Source organism: Anomaloglossus baeobatrachus, unplaced genomic scaffold (assembly GCF_048569485.1).
Source record: "Anomaloglossus baeobatrachus isolate aAnoBae1 unplaced genomic scaffold, aAnoBae1.hap1 Scaffold_373, whole genome shotgun sequence".
In the NCBI taxonomy this organism is placed as follows: domain Eukaryota; kingdom Metazoa; phylum Chordata; class Amphibia; order Anura; family Aromobatidae; genus Anomaloglossus; species Anomaloglossus baeobatrachus.
In genome coordinates, this window is record NW_027443076.1 from 216,003 (window position 1) to 231,902 (window position 15,900).

The 15,900-nt window shown below is 46.4% G+C and overlaps 8 non-coding genes and 2 pseudogenes across 8 annotated transcripts; all 10 read right to left on the reverse strand.

Moving 5' to 3' along the window:
• Nucleotides 1-945: 945 nt before the first annotated feature.
• Nucleotides 946-1,136, reverse strand: LOC142274392 (U2 spliceosomal RNA). The gene has a single exon (XR_012738707.1). It is a non-coding gene; the product is annotated as a U2 spliceosomal RNA (small nuclear RNA).
• A 1,387-nt stretch (nt 1,137-2,523) lies between these two features.
• Nucleotides 2,524-2,714, reverse strand: LOC142274393 (U2 spliceosomal RNA). Its single transcript, XR_012738708.1, has one exon. It is a non-coding gene; the product is annotated as a U2 spliceosomal RNA (small nuclear RNA).
• A 1,387-nt stretch (nt 2,715-4,101) lies between these two features.
• On the reverse strand, nt 4,102-4,292 carry LOC142274394 (U2 spliceosomal RNA). The gene has a single exon (XR_012738709.1). It is a non-coding gene; the product is annotated as a U2 spliceosomal RNA (small nuclear RNA).
• A 1,387-nt stretch (nt 4,293-5,679) lies between these two features.
• On the reverse strand, nt 5,680-5,870 carry LOC142274395 (U2 spliceosomal RNA). Its single transcript, XR_012738710.1, has one exon. It is a non-coding gene; the product is annotated as a U2 spliceosomal RNA (small nuclear RNA).
• A 1,387-nt stretch (nt 5,871-7,257) lies between these two features.
• LOC142274396 (U2 spliceosomal RNA) lies at nt 7,258-7,448 on the reverse strand. Its single transcript, XR_012738711.1, has one exon. It is a non-coding gene; the product is annotated as a U2 spliceosomal RNA (small nuclear RNA).
• A 1,387-nt stretch (nt 7,449-8,835) lies between these two features.
• On the reverse strand, nt 8,836-9,026 carry LOC142274397 (U2 spliceosomal RNA). Its single transcript, XR_012738712.1, has one exon. It is a non-coding gene; the product is annotated as a U2 spliceosomal RNA (small nuclear RNA).
• Nucleotides 9,027-10,411: 1,385 nt separating this feature from the next.
• On the reverse strand, nt 10,412-10,602 carry LOC142274398 (U2 spliceosomal RNA). Its single transcript, XR_012738713.1, has one exon. It is a non-coding gene; the product is annotated as a U2 spliceosomal RNA (small nuclear RNA).
• Nucleotides 10,603-11,989: 1,387 nt separating this feature from the next.
• Nucleotides 11,990-12,195, reverse strand: LOC142274474 (U2 spliceosomal RNA; annotated as a pseudogene).
• A 775-nt stretch (nt 12,196-12,970) lies between these two features.
• LOC142274480 (U2 spliceosomal RNA) lies at nt 12,971-13,038 on the reverse strand (annotated as a pseudogene).
• Nucleotides 13,039-14,425: 1,387 nt separating this feature from the next.
• Nucleotides 14,426-14,616, reverse strand: LOC142274399 (U2 spliceosomal RNA). Its single transcript, XR_012738714.1, has one exon. It is a non-coding gene; the product is annotated as a U2 spliceosomal RNA (small nuclear RNA).
• Between the last annotated feature and the right edge of the window lie 1,284 nt (nt 14,617-15,900).

A 15,900-nucleotide genomic window follows, 5' to 3' on the forward strand; every position in this document is an offset into this window, starting at 1 on the left:
ACCACCCGGGAAAAAAAGAGATTGCCCCCTCCTTCCACTAGCCCACCCTCCCACCCAAAGAACAACTTCTTCTGCGCAGCTTGTTTTCTAGGCAGCAGCGCTATTGTGATGTCATCGGGGGGCATTGTGACAAGCCGCCAGTGTTCCGTCTCTTCATGTTGTGCACAGTTCAAACGGAAAATACATCAACAGGCAGACTACAGAAAAGCTTACTATCAAAGGTTAGAGGGGGGCTTTCTCAGAGGGCTTTTTACAGTTTTTCTATTCCCAATTAGCCGTTTAAGTGTACTTATTGAAAGTAGTAATTCTTTCATAGGCCGCCCTTTCTTAGTATTTGACGTTCCTTATATTGCGGTATGAGGCTTCGCAGTAGGTTGCAAACATTCATCACCCATGACTGTCCCCAATTGAGCTCAGAAGCTCAATGTCTATCATGACCTCTCTTTTAGAATGTCCAAGAGCAAGCAAACTATTCCTCCAGGAGAGGGCGCCAACAGACTACTAAAGAGATCATCATTACTCAAAGAAAACCCCAAAAACCAATGCATGATAGGAATAAACAGGTAACTTTCTTTGGAGTGGAAGCGGAGAGATCGCACCAGATGCCAATTCTAGATCTTATCACACCTGTGGTCACTACAGCAGCAGGTGAATCCACTTTGTCCAAAAGGGATCTATTCCATTCAATTGCAAATGATCTAGATAAGACAGAGAACTGCAGCACGGGGACATAGCCGAGTTGGTCAGGTTGAGTGGTGATGAGTTTGCTATTTGGATGAATAAAGAAAGTCAAAAGTGTGAAAGATAAAAAACAAAAGGAGGAAGTGTGAAAAGTGAATGGGCCAAATTGAGGTGCATATGAAGACGTATGCTTTCTTCCAATTCATTAAATCGGGCTAATATGAATCAGGTGAATTGAGTTCTGCTTTTGGAAACTGGGTTAAGAAGGGGTGCACCGTTCCTGGAGGTACTGCAATACCAGGTCAATGCGTGGAGTGGACAGAGCAAGCTCTTTTTCCATCTCCCTGTTCTAAAAATCCATTTAATATATGGTCCCCAGATAGGGGACGTATCAGATATTAAACTGATAAGAACAGATACTACACTTGATCTTAGCCAAAAGGCCGAGAAGCGATAACCAGAATTGGTTTGGGCCTCGAGTGGCACCCTGGCCTATGCCGGACACATCTTAGGGAGAGAGAGCGAGAGGGAGACAAACCCACGCCTACACAAGACATTTTGTCACCCAAGCCAACCCTTGAAAAGGCTGCTTTGCAGAGCAAAAACAAGAAGAATGGTGCGTTTTGCAGCCGCCGCCCACTGCAATGAATCTGAATAACTCCTCCTTTAGGGCGCAAGCAACTCCCCTCCCCCTTGCAGTCTTTCCAATTCACGATACAAAAAGACGGACAGGACAGGTTGCCTGACTTTCCGTCACTGCCACCCTTTGCCATCCTTACCCGTAGAAAGCCCTTTCATCATCCCCAAACCCTAATCTTTTCCCTTTCCTTCCCAGCCCCCAAACCCTGCCCTCTGTACCTTTCTCACCACCCGCTTCCCTTCTCCTGTCATCCCCCTACCACCCGGGAAAAAAAGAGATTGCCCCCTCCTTCCACTAGCCCACCCTCCCACCCAAAGAACAACTTCTTCTGCGCAGCTTGTTTTCTAGGCAGCAGCGCTATTGTGATGTCATCGGGGGGCATTGTGACAAGCCGCCAGTGTTCCGTCTCTTCATGTTGTGCACAGTTCAAACGGAAAATACATCAACAGGCAGACTACAGAAAAGCTTACTATCAAAGGTTAGAGGGGGGCTTTCTCAGAGGGCTTTTTACAGTTTTTCTATTCCCAATTAGCCGTTTAAGTGTACTTATTGAAAGTAGTAATTCTTTCATAGGCCGCCCTTTCTTAGTATTTGACGTTCCTTATATTGCGGTATGAGGCTTCGCAGTAGGTTGCAAACATTCATCACCCATGACTGTCCCCAATTGAGCTCAGAAGCTCAATGTCTATCATGACCTCTCTTTTAGAATGTCCAAGAGCAAGCAAACTATTCCTCCAGGAGAGGGCGCCAACAGACTACTAAAGAGATCATCATTACTCAAAGAAAACCCCAAAAACCAATGCATGATAGGAATAAACAGGTAACTTTCTTTGGAGTGGAAGCGGAGAGATCGCACCAGATGCCAATTCTAGATCTTATCACACCTGTGGTCACTGCAGCAGCAGGTGAATCCACTTTGTCCAAAAGGGATCTATTCCATTCAATTGCAAATGATCTAGATAAGACAGAGAACTGCAGCACGGGGACATAGCCGAGTTGGTCAGGTTGAGTGGTGATGAGTTTGCTATTTGGATGAATAAAGAAAGTCAAAAGTGTGAAAGATAAAAAACAAAAGGAGGAAGTGTGAAAAGTGAATGGGCCAAATTGAGGTGCATATGAAGACGTATGCTTTCTTCCAATTCATTAAATCGGGCTAATATGAATCAGGTGAATTGAGTTCTGCTTTTGGAAACTGGGTTAAGAAGGGGTGCACCGTTCCTGGAGGTACTGCAATACCAGGTCAATGCGTGGAGTGGACAGAGCAAGCTCTTTTTCCATCTCCCTGTTCTAAAAATCCATTTAATATATGGTCCCCAGATAGGGGACGTATCAGATATTAAACTGATAAGAACAGATACTACACTTGATCTTAGCCAAAAGGCCGAGAAGCGATAACCAGAATTGGTTTGGGCCTCGAGTGGCACCCTGGCCTATGCCGGACACATCTTAGGGAGAGAGAGCGAGAGGGAGACAAACCCACGCCTACACAAGACATTTTGTCACCCAAGCCAACCCTTGAAAAGGCTGCTTTGCAGAGCAAAAACAAGAAGAATGGTGCGTTTTGCAGCCGCCGCCCACTGCAATGAATCTGAATAACTCCTCCTTTAGGGCGCAAGCAACTCCCCTCCCCCTTGCAGTCTTTCCAATTCACGATACAAAAAGACGGACAGGACAGGTTGCCTGACTTTCCGTCACTGCCACCCTTTGCCATCCTTACCCGTAGAAAGCCCTTTCATCATCCCCAAACCCTAATCTTTTCCCTTTCCTTCCCAGCCCCCAAACCCTGCCCTCTGTACCTTTCTCACCACCCGCTTCCCTTCTCCTGTCATCCCCCTACCACCCGGGAAAAAAAGAGATTGCCCCCTCCTTCCACTAGCCCACCCTCCCACCCAAAGAACAACTTCTTCTGCGCAGCTTGTTTTCTAGGCAGCAGCGCTATTGTGATGTCATCGGGGGGCATTGTGACAAGCCGCCAGTGTTCCGTCTCTTCATGTTGTGCACAGTTCAAACGGAAAATACATCAACAGGCAGACTACAGAAAAGCTTACTATCAAAGGTTAGAGGGGGGCTTTCTCAGAGGGCTTTTTACAGTTTTTCTATTCCCAATTAGCCGTTTAAGTGTACTTATTGAAAGTAGTAATTCTTTCATAGGCCGCCCTTTCTTAGTATTTGACGTTCCTTATATTGCGGTATGAGGCTTCGCAGTAGGTTGCAAACATTCATCACCCATGACTGTCCCCAATTGAGCTCAGAAGCTCAATGTCTATCATGACCTCTCTTTTAGAATGTCCAAGAGCAAGCAAACTATTCCTCCAGGAGAGGGCGCCAACAGACTACTAAAGAGATCATCATTACTCAAAGAAAACCCCAAAAACCAATGCATGATAGGAATAAACAGGTAACTTTCTTTGGAGTGGAAGCGGAGAGATCGCACCAGATGCCAATTCTAGATCTTATCACACCTGTGGTCACTGCAGCAGCAGGTGAATCCACTTTGTCCAAAAGGGATCTATTCCATTCAATTGCAAATGATCTAGATAAGACAGAGAACTGCAGCACGGGGACATAGCCGAGTTGGTCAGGTTGAGTGGTGATGAGTTTGCTATTTGGATGAATAAAGAAAGTCAAAAGTGTGAAAGATAAAAAACAAAAGGAGGAAGTGTGAAAAGTGAATGGGCCAAATTGAGGTGCATATGAAGACGTATGCTTTCTTCCAATTCATTAAATCGGGCTAATATGAATCAGGTGAATTGAGTTCTGCTTTTGGAAACTGGGTTAAGAAGGGGTGCACCGTTCCTGGAGGTACTGCAATACCAGGTCAATGCGTGGAGTGGACAGAGCAAGCTCTTTTTCCATCTCCCTGTTCTAAAAATCCATTTAATATATGGTCCCCAGATAGGGGACGTATCAGATATTAAACTGATAAGAACAGATACTACACTTGATCTTAGCCAAAAGGCCGAGAAGCGATAACCAGAATTGGTTTGGGCCTCGAGTGGCACCCTGGCCTATGCCGGACACATCTTAGGGAGAGAGAGCGAGAGGGAGACAAACCCACGCCTACACAAGACATTTTGTCACCCAAGCCAACCCTTGAAAAGGCTGCTTTGCAGAGCAAAAACAAGAAGAATGGTGCGTTTTGCAGCCGCCGCCCACTGCAATGAATCTGAATAACTCCTCCTTTAGGGCGCAAGCAACTCCCCTCCCCCTTGCAGTCTTTCCAATTCACGATACAAAAAGACGGACAGGACAGGTTGCCTGACTTTCCGTCACTGCCACCCTTTGCCATCCTTACCCGTAGAAAGCCCTTTCATCATCCCCAAACCCTAATCTTTTCCCTTTCCTTCCCAGCCCCCAAACCCTGCCCTCTGTACCTTTCTCACCACCCGCTTCCCTTCTCCTGTCATCCCCCTACCACCCGGGAAAAAAAGAGATTGCCCCCTCCTTCCACTAGCCCACCCTCCCACCCAAAGAACAACTTCTTCTGCGCAGCTTGTTTTCTAGGCAGCAGCGCTATTGTGATGTCATCGGGGGGCATTGTGACAAGCCGCCAGTGTTCCGTCTCTTCATGTTGTGCACAGTTCAAACGGAAAATACATCAACAGGCAGACTACAGAAAAGCTTACTATCAAAGGTTAGAGGGGGGCTTTCTCAGAGGGCTTTTTACAGTTTTTCTATTCCCAATTAGCCGTTTAAGTGTACTTATTGAAAGTAGTAATTCTTTCATAGGCCGCCCTTTCTTAGTATTTGACGTTCCTTATATTGCGGTATGAGGCTTCGCAGTAGGTTGCAAACATTCATCACCCATGACTGTCCCCAATTGAGCTCAGAAGCTCAATGTCTATCATGACCTCTCTTTTAGAATGTCCAAGAGCAAGCAAACTATTCCTCCAGGAGAGGGCGCCAACAGACTACTAAAGAGATCATCATTACTCAAAGAAAACCCCAAAAACCAATGCATGATAGGAATAAACAGGTAACTTTCTTTGGAGTGGAAGCGGAGAGATCGCACCAGATGCCAATTCTAGATCTTATCACACCTGTGGTCACTGCAGCAGCAGGTGAATCCACTTTGTCCAAAAGGGATCTATTCCATTCAATTGCAAATGATCTAGATAAGACAGAGAACTGCAGCACGGGGACATAGCCGAGTTGGTCAGGTTGAGTGGTGATGAGTTTGCTATTTGGATGAATAAAGAAAGTCAAAAGTGTGAAAGATAAAAAACAAAAGGAGGAAGTGTGAAAAGTGAATGGGCCAAATTGAGGTGCATATGAAGACGTATGCTTTCTTCCAATTCATTAAATCGGGCTAATATGAATCAGGTGAATTGAGTTCTGCTTTTGGAAACTGGGTTAAGAAGGGGTGCACCGTTCCTGGAGGTACTGCAATACCAGGTCAATGCGTGGAGTGGACAGAGCAAGCTCTTTTTCCATCTCCCTGTTCTAAAAATCCATTTAATATATGGTCCCCAGATAGGGGACGTATCAGATATTAAACTGATAAGAACAGATACTACACTTGATCTTAGCCAAAAGGCCGAGAAGCGATAACCAGAATTGGTTTGGGCCTCGAGTGGCACCCTGGCCTATGCCGGACACATCTTAGGGAGAGAGAGCGAGAGGGAGACAAACCCACGCCTACACAAGACATTTTGTCACCCAAGCCAACCCTTGAAAAGGCTGCTTTGCAGAGCAAAAACAAGAAGAATGGTGCGTTTTGCAGCCGCCGCCCACTGCAATGAATCTGAATAACTCCTCCTTTAGGGCGCAAGCAACTCCCCTCCCCCTTGCAGTCTTTCCAATTCACGATACAAAAAGACGGACAGGACAGGTTGCCTGACTTTCCGTCACTGCCACCCTTTGCCATCCTTACCCGTAGAAAGCCCTTTCATCATCCCCAAACCCTAATCTTTTCCCTTTCCTTCCCAGCCCCCAAACCCTGCCCTCTGTACCTTTCTCACCACCCGCTTCCCTTCTCCTGTCATCCCCCTACCACCCGGGAAAAAAAGAGATTGCCCCCTCCTTCCACTAGCCCACCCTCCCACCCAAAGAACAACTTCTTCTGCGCAGCTTGTTTTCTAGGCAGCAGCGCTATTGTGATGTCATCGGGGGGCATTGTGACAAGCCGCCAGTGTTCCGTCTCTTCATGTTGTGCACAGTTCAAACGGAAAATACATCAACAGGCAGACTACAGAAAAGCTTACTATCAAAGGTTAGAGGGGGGCTTTCTCAGAGGGCTTTTTACAGTTTTTCTATTCCCAATTAGCCGTTTAAGTGTACTTATTGAAAGTAGTAATTCTTTCATAGGCCGCCCTTTCTTAGTATTTGACGTTCCTTATATTGCGGTATGAGGCTTCGCAGTAGGTTGCAAACATTCATCACCCATGACTGTCCCCAATTGAGCTCAGAAGCTCAATGTCTATCATGACCTCTCTTTTAGAATGTCCAAGAGCAAGCAAACTATTCCTCCAGGAGAGGGCGCCAACAGACTACTAAAGAGATCATCATTACTCAAAGAAAACCCCAAAAACCAATGCATGATAGGAATAAACAGGTAACTTTCTTTGGAGTGGAAGCGGAGAGATCGCACCAGATGCCAATTCTAGATCTTATCACACCTGTGGTCACTGCAGCAGCAGGTGAATCCACTTTGTCCAAAAGGGATCTATTCCATTCAATTGCAAATGATCTAGATAAGACAGAGAACTGCAGCACGGGGACATAGCCGAGTTGGTCAGGTTGAGTGGTGATGAGTTTGCTATTTGGATGAATAAAGAAAGTCAAAAGTGTGAAAGATAAAAAACAAAAGGAGGAAGTGTGAAAAGTGAATGGGCCAAATTGAGGTGCATATGAAGACGTATGCTTTCTTCCAATTCATTAAATCGGGCTAATATGAATCAGGTGAATTGAGTTCTGCTTTTGGAAACTGGGTTAAGAAGGGGTGCACCGTTCCTGGAGGTACTGCAATACCAGGTCAATGCGTGGAGTGGACAGAGCAAGCTCTTTTTCCATCTCCCTGTTCTAAAAATCCATTTAATATATGGTCCCCAGATAGGGGACGTATCAGATATTAAACTGATAAGAACAGATACTACACTTGATCTTAGCCAAAAGGCCGAGAAGCGATAACCAGAATTGGTTTGGGCCTCGAGTGGCACCCTGGCCTATGCCGGACACATCTTAGGGAGAGAGAGCGAGAGGGAGACAAACCCACGCCTACACAAGACATTTTGTCACCCAAGCCAACCCTTGAAAAGGCTGCTTTGCAGAGCAAAAACAAGAAGAATGGTGCGTTTTGCAGCCGCCGCCCACTGCAATGAATCTGAATAACTCCTCCTTTAGGGCGCAAGCAACTCCCCTCCCCCTTGCAGTCTTTCCAATTCACGATACAAAAAGACGGACAGGACAGGTTGCCTGACTTTCCGTCACTGCCACCCTTTGCCATCCTTACCCGTAGAAAGCCCTTTCATCATCCCCAAACCCTAATCTTTTCCCTTTCCTTCCCAGCCCCCAAACCCTGCCCTCTGTACCTTTCTCACCACCCGCTTCCCTTCTCCTGTCATCCCCCTACCACCCGGGAAAAAAAGAGATTGCCCCCTCCTTCCACTAGCCCACCCTCCCACCCAAAGAACAACTTCTTCTGCGCAGCTTGTTTTCTAGGCAGCAGCGCTATTGTCATGTCATCGGGGGCAATGTGACAAGCCGCCAGTGTTCCGTCTCTTCATGTTGTGCACAGTTCAAACGGAAAATACATCAACAGGCAGACTACAGAAAAGCTTACTATCAAAGGTTAGAGGGGGGCTTTCTCAGAGGGCTTTTTACAGTTTTTCTATTCCCAATTAGCCGTTTAAGTGTACTTATTGAAAGTAGTAATTCTTTCATAGGCCGCCCTTTCTTAGTATTTGACGTTCCTTATATTGCGGTATGAGGCTTCGCAGTAGGTTGCAAACATTCATCACCCATGACTGTCCCCAATTGAGCTCAGAAGCTCAATGTCTATCATGACCTCTCTTTTAGAATGTCCAAGAGCAAGCAAACTATTCCTCCAGGAGAGGGCGCCAACAGACTACTAAAGAGATCATCATTACTTCAAAGAAAACCCCAAAAACCAATGCATGATAGGAATAAACAGGTAACTTTCTTTGGAGTGGAAGCGGAGAGATCGCACCAGATGCCAATTCTAGATCTTATCACACCTGTGGTCACTGCAGCAGCAGGTGAATCCACTTTGTCCAAAAGGGATCTATTCCATTCAATTGCAAATGATCTAGATAAGACAGAGAACTGCAGCACGGGGACATAGCCGAGTTGGTCAGGTTGAGTGGTGATGAGTTTGCTATTTGGATGAATAAAGAAAGTCAAAAGTGTGAAAGATAAAAAACAAAAGGAGGAAGTGTGAAAAGTGAATGGGCCAAATTGAGGTGCATATGAAGACGTATGCTTTCTTCCAATTCATTAAATCGGGCTAATATGAATCAGGTGAATTGAGTTCTGCTTTTGGAAACTGGGTTAAGAAGGGGTGCACCGTTCCTGGAGGTACTGCAATACCAGGTCAATGCGTGGAGTGGACAGAGCAAGCTCTTTTTCCATCTCCCTGTTCTAAAAATCCATTTAATATATGGTCCCCAGATAGGGGACGTATCAGATATTAAACTGATAAGAACAGATACTACACTTGATCTTAGCCAAAAGGCCGAGAAGCGATAACCAGAATTGGTTTGGGCCTCGAGTGGCACCCTGGCCTATGCCGGACACATCTTAGGGAGAGAGAGCGAGAGGGAGACAAACCCACGCCTACACAAGACATTTTGTCACCCAAGCCAACCCTTGAAAAGGCTGCTTTGCAGAGCAAAAACAAGAAGAATGGTGCGTTTTGCAGCCGCCGCCCACTGCAATGAATCTGAATAACTCCTCCTTTAGGGCGCAAGCAACTCCCCTCCCCCTTGCAGTCTTTCCAATTCACGATACAAAAAGACGGACAGGACAGGTTGCCTGACTTTCCGTCACTGCCACCCTTTGCCATCCTTACCCGTAGAAAGCCCTTTCATCATCCCCAAACCCTAATCTTTTCCCTTTCCTTCCCAGCCCCCAAACCCTGCCCTCTGTACCTTTCTCACCACCCGCTTCCCTTCTCCTGTCATCCCCTACCACCCGGGAAAAAAAGAGATTGCCCCTCCTTCCACTAGCCCACCCTCCCACCCAAAGAACAACTTCTTCTGCGCAGCTTGTTTTCTAGGCAGCAGCGCTATTGTGATGTCATCGGGGGGCATTGTGACAAGCCGCCAGTGTTCCGTCTCTTCATGTTGTGCACAGTTCAAACGGAAAATACATCAACAGGCAGACTACAGAAAAGCTTACTATCAAAGGTTAGAGGGGGGCTTTCTCAGAGGGCTTTTTACAGTTTTTCTATTCCCAATTAGCCGTTTAAGTGTACTTATTGAAAGTAGTAATTCTTTCATAGGCCGCCCTTTCTTAGTATTTGACGTTCCTTATATTGCGGTATGAGGCTTCGCAGTAGGTTGCAAACATTCATCACCCATGACTGTCCCCAATTGAGCTCAGAAGCTCAATGTCTATCATGACCTCTCTTTTAGAATGTCCAAGAGCAAGCAAACTATTCTCCAGGAGAGGGCGCCAACAGACTACTAAAGAGATCATCATTACTCAAAGAAAACCCCAAAAACCAATGCATGATAGGAATAAACAGGTAACTTTCTTTGGAGTGGAAGCGGAGAGATCGCACCAGATGCCAATTCTAGATCTTATCACACCTGTGGTCACTGCAGCAGCAGGTGAATCCACTTTGTCCAAAAAGGGATCTATTCCATTCAATTGCAAATGATCTAGATAAGACAGAGAACTGCAGCACGGGGACATAGCCGAGTTGGTCAGGTTGAGTGGTGATGAGTTTGCTATTTGGATGAATAAAGAAAGTCAAAAGTGTGAAAGATAAAAAACAAAAGGAGGAAGTGTGAAAAGTGAATGGGCCAAATTGAGGTGCATATGAAGACGTATGCTTTCTTCCAATTCATTAAATCGGGCTAATATGAATCAGGTGAATTGAGTTCTGCTTTTGGAAACTGGGTTAAGAAGGGGTGCACCGTTCCTGGAGGTACTGCAATACCAGGTCAATGCGTGGAGTGGACAGAGCAAGCTCTTTTTCCATCTCCCTGTTCTAAAAATCCATTTAATATATGGTCCCCAGATAGGGGACGTATCAGATATTAAACTGATAAGAACAGATACTACACTTGATCTTAGCCAAAAGGCCGAGAAGCGATAACCAGAATTGGTTTGGGCCTCGAGTGGCACCCTGGCCTATGCCGGACACATCTTAGGGAGAGAGAGCGAGAGGGAGACAAACCCACGCCTACACAAGACATTTTGTCACCCAAGCCAACCCTTGAAAAGGCTGCTTTGCAGAGCAAAAACAAGAAGAATGGTGCGTTTTGCAGCCGCCGCCCACTGCAATGAATCTGAATAACTCCTCCTTTAGGGCGCAAGCAACTCCCCTCCCCCTTGCAGTCTTTCCAATTCACGATACAAAAAGACGGACAGGACAGGTTGCCTGACTTTCCGTCACTGCCACCCTTTGCCATCCTTACCCGTAGAAAGCCCTTTCATCATCCCCAAACCCTAATCTTTTCCCTTTCCTTCCCAGCCCCCAAACCCTGCCCTCTGTACCTTTCTCACCACCCGCTTCCCTTCTCCTGTCATCCCCCTACCACCCGGGAAAAAAAGAGATTGCCCCCTCCTTCCACTAGCCCACCCTCCCACCCAAAGAACAACTTCTTCTGCGCAGCTTGTTTTCTAGGCAGCAGCGCTATTGTGATGTCATCGGGGGGCATTGTGACAAGCCGCCAGTGTTCCGTCTCTTCATGTTGTGCACAGTTCAAACGGAAAATACATCAACAGGCAGACTACAGAAAAGCTTACTATCAAAGGTTAGAGGGGGGCTTTCTCAGAGGGCTTTTTACAGTTTTTCTATTCCCAATTAGCCGTTTAAGTGTACTTATTGAAAGTAGTAATTCTTTCATAGGCCGCCCTTTCTTAGTATTTGACGTTCCTTATATTGCGGTATGAGGCTTCGCAGTAGGTTGCAAACATTCATCACCCATGACTGTCCCCAATTGAGCTCAGAAGCTCAATGTCTATCATGACCTCTCTTTTAGAATGTCCAAGAGCAAGCAAACTATTCCTCCAGGAGAGGGCGCCAACAGACTACTAAAGAGATCATCATTACTCAAAGAAAACCCCAAAAACCAATGCATGATAGGAATAAACAGGTAACTTTCTTTGGAGTGGAAGCGGAGAGATCGCACCAGATGCCAATTCTAGATCTTATCACACCTGTGGTCACTGCAGCAGCAGGTGAATCCACTTTGTCCAAAAGGGATCTATTCCATTCAATTGCAAATGATCTAGATAAGACAGAGAACTGCAGCACGGGGACATAGCCGAGTTGGTCAGGTTGAGTGGTGATGAGTTTGCTATTTGGATGAATAAAGAAAGTCAAAAGTGTGAAAGATAAAAAACAAAAGGAGGAAGTGTGAAAAGTGAATGGGCCAAATTGAGGTGCATATGAAGACGTATGCTTTCTTCCAATTCATTAAATCGGGCTAATATGAATCAGGTGAATTGAGTTCTGCTTTTGGAAACTGGGTTAAGAAGGGGTGCACCGTTCCTGGAGGTACTGCAATACCAGGTCAATGCGTGGAGTGGACAGAGCAAGCTCTTTTTCCATCTCCCTGTTCTAAAAATCCATTTAATATATGGTCCCCAGATAGGGGACGTATCAGATATTAAACTGATAAGAACAGATTTTTTTGATTTAACAGCATCTTTATTATCCTGCACTACTCACAAATAGGTAACAAACCGTGTACAGTGCCGCAGCCCCGTACACACAGAAATATACAATCCTTCTTACATAGCCATAGAGTACGACACACTAAACTATACATCACGCTCCTATGCTTATCCATAACACTCAAGCTGAAAGAAAAAGTTAGACAATAAATAACGACGAACCGGCGATTGGGGGATGGGGGTAGGGGAAAAGGGGGATAGGGTGGGGAAATCACAGGCCCGAAGCTTTATTGAAAGACGCACATAACGGGAAAAGGAGGGAGGGGGCATGGAAGAGGTCTAAACCTCCTCCTCGGCGCTGTCGTCCGGACTGTCCATGATGGAATAGTCTCTGAGCAGGCTGTGGATCAGCCTGCGGCAATCCTGGATAGACATCCTCTCCCTCTTCAAGATGAGCCGGTTCCTGGCGACCCAAATAGCGTCCTTAAAGCAGTTCATAAGGCGCCAAGCCTCCTGGATGGCTCCAACGGTGTGAGTCCCAGGGAAGAGTCCATAAAGTACGGAATGGTACGATAGGCTCCCTCTGGGGACGGAGTTCCTCAGGTCATCCTCCAGGGCAACCAACAGGCGCTGTGCGAAACGGCAGTCCCAAAAGGCGTGCAGCGATGTTTCCTCCACGAAGGGGCACCTTGGGCAGTACCGGGTTTTGCACAGGTTCCGGGCGTGCATGAATGACCGGACGGGCAGTCCGCCCTGTATCGCCATCCATGACAAGTCCTTGTGCCCGTTGGTCAATCCAGCCGATGACACGTTTGTCCAAACAGTCTCCAGTGTGTCGTGATGAAGTCCTGGAATGTTCTCCATTTCAGATACTACACTTGATCTTAGCCAAAAGGCCGAGAAGCGATAACCAGAATTGGTTTGGGCCTCGAGTGGCACCCTGGCCTATGCCGGACACATCTTAGGGAGAGAGAGCGAGAGGGAGACAAACCCACGCCTACACAAGACATTTTGTCACCCAAGCCAACCCTTGAAAAGGCTGCTTTGCAGAGCAAAAACAAGAAGAATGGTGCGTTTTGCAGCCGCCGCCCACTGCAATGAATCTGAATAACTCCTCCTTTAGGGCGCAAGCAACTCCCCTCCCCCTTGCAGTCTTTCCAATTCACGATACAAAAAGACGGACAGGACAGGTTGCCTGACTTTCCGTCACTGCCACCCTTTGCCATCCTTACCCGTAGAAAGCCCTTTCATCATCCCCAAACCCTAATCTTTTCCCTTTCCTTCCCAGCCCCCAAACCCTGCCCTCTGTACCTTTCTCACCACCCGCTTCCCTTCTCCTGTCATCCCCCTACCACCCGGGAAAAAAAGAGATTGCCCCCTCCTTCCACTAGCCCACCCTCCCACCCAAAGAACAACTTCTTCTGCGCAGCTTGTTTTCTAGGCAGCAGCGCTATTGTGATGTCATCGGGGGGCATTGTGACAAGCCGCCAGTGTTCCGTCTCTTCATGTTGTGCACAGTTCAAACGGAAAATACATCAACAGGCAGACTACAGAAAAGCTTACTATCAAAGGTTAGAGGGGGGCTTTCTCAGAGGGCTTTTTACAGTTTTTCTATTCCCAATTAGCCGTTTAAGTGTACTTATTGAAAGTAGTAATTCTTTCATAGGCCGCCCTTTCTTAGTATTTGACGTTCCTTATATTGCGGTATGAGGCTTCGCAGTAGGTTGCAAACATTCATCACCCATGACTGTCCCCAATTGAGCTCAGAAGCTCAATGTCTATCATGACCTCTCTTTTAGAATGTCCAAGAGCAAGCAAACTATTCCTCCAGGAGAGGGCGCCAACAGACTACTAAAGAGATCATCATTACTCAAAGAAAACCCCAAAAACCAATGCATGATAGGAATAAACAGGTAACTTTCTTTGGAGTGGAAGCGGAGAGATCGCACCAGATGCCAATTCTAGATCTTATCACACCTGTGGTCACTGCAGCAGCAGGTGAATCCACTTTGTCCAAAAGGGATCTATTCCATTCAATTGCAAATGATCTAGATAAGACAGAGAACTGCAGCACGGGGACATAGCCGAGTTGGTCAGGTTGAGTGGTGATGAGTTTGCTATTTGGATGAATAAAGAAAGTCAAAAGTGTGAAAGATAAAAAACAAAAGGAGGAAGTGTGAAAAGTGAATGGGCCAAATTGAGGTGCATATGAAGACGTATGCTTTCTTCCAATTCATTAAATCGGGCTAATATGAATCAGGTGAATTGAGTTCTGCTTTTGGAAACTGGGTTAAGAAGGGGTGCACCGTTCCTGGAGGTACTGCAATACCAGGTCAATGCGTGGAGTGGACAGAGCAAGCTCTTTTTCCATCTCCCTGTTCTAAAAATCCATTTAATATATGGTCCCCAGATAGGGGACGTATCAGATATTAAACTGATAAGAACAGATACTACACTTGATCTTAGCCAAAAGGCCGAGAAGCGATAACCAGAATTGGTTTGGGCCTCGAGTGGCACCCTGGCCTATGCCGGACACATCTTAGGGAGAGAGAGCGAGAGGGAGACAAACCCACGCCTACACAAGACATTTTGTCACCCAAGCCAACCCTTGAAAAGGCTGCTTTGCAGAGCAAAAACAAGAAGAATGGTGCGTTTTGCAGCCGCCGCCCACTGCAATGAATCTGAATAACTCCTCCTTTAGGGCGCAAGCAACTCCCCTCCCCCTTGCAGTCTTTCCAATTCACGATACAAAAAGACGGACAGGACAGGTTGCCTGACTTTCCGTCACTGCCACCCTTTGCCATCCTTACCCGTAGAAAGCCCTTTCATCATCCCCAAACCCTAATCTTTTCCCTTTCCTTCCCAGCCCCCAAACCCTGCCCTCTGTACCTTTCTCACCACCCGCTTCCCTTCTCCTGTCATCCCCCTACCACCCGGGAAAAAAAGAGATTGCCCCCTCCTTCCACTAGCCCACCCTCCCACCCAAAGAACAACTTCTTCTGCGCAGCTTGTTTTCTAGGCAGCAGCGCTATTGTGATGTCATCGGGGGGCATTGTGACAAGCCGCCAGTGTTCCGTCTCTTCATGTTGTGCACAGTTCAAACGGAAAATACATCAACAGGCAGACTACAGAAAAGCTTACTATCAAAGGTTAGAGGGGGGCTTTCTCAGAGGGCTTTTTACAGTTTTTCTATTCCCAATTAGCCGTTTAAGTGTACTTATTGAAAGTAGTAATTCTTTCATAGGCCGCCCTTTCTTAGTATTTGACGTTCCTTATATTGCGGTATGAGGCTTCGCAGTAGGTTGCAAACATTCATCACCCATGACTGTCCCCAATTGAGCTCAGAAGCTCAATGTCTATCATGACCTCTCTTTTAGAATGTCCAAGAGCAAGCAAACTATTCCTCCAGGAGAGGGCGCCAACAGACTACTAAAGAGATCATCATTACTCAAAGAAAACCCCAAAAACCAATGCATGATAGGAATAAACAGGTAACTTTCTTTGGAGTGGAAGCGGAGAGATCGCACCAGATGCCAATTCTAGATCTTATCACACCTGTGGTCACTGCAGCAGCAGGTGAATCCACTTTGTCCAAAAGGGATCTATTCCATTCAATTGCAAATGATCTAGATAAGACAGAGAACTGCAGCACGGGGACATAGCCGAGTTGGTCAGGTTGAGTGGTGATGAGTTTGCTATTTGGATGAATAAAGAAAGTCAAAAGTGTGAAAGATAAAAAACAAAAGGAGGAAGTGTGAAAAGTGAATGGG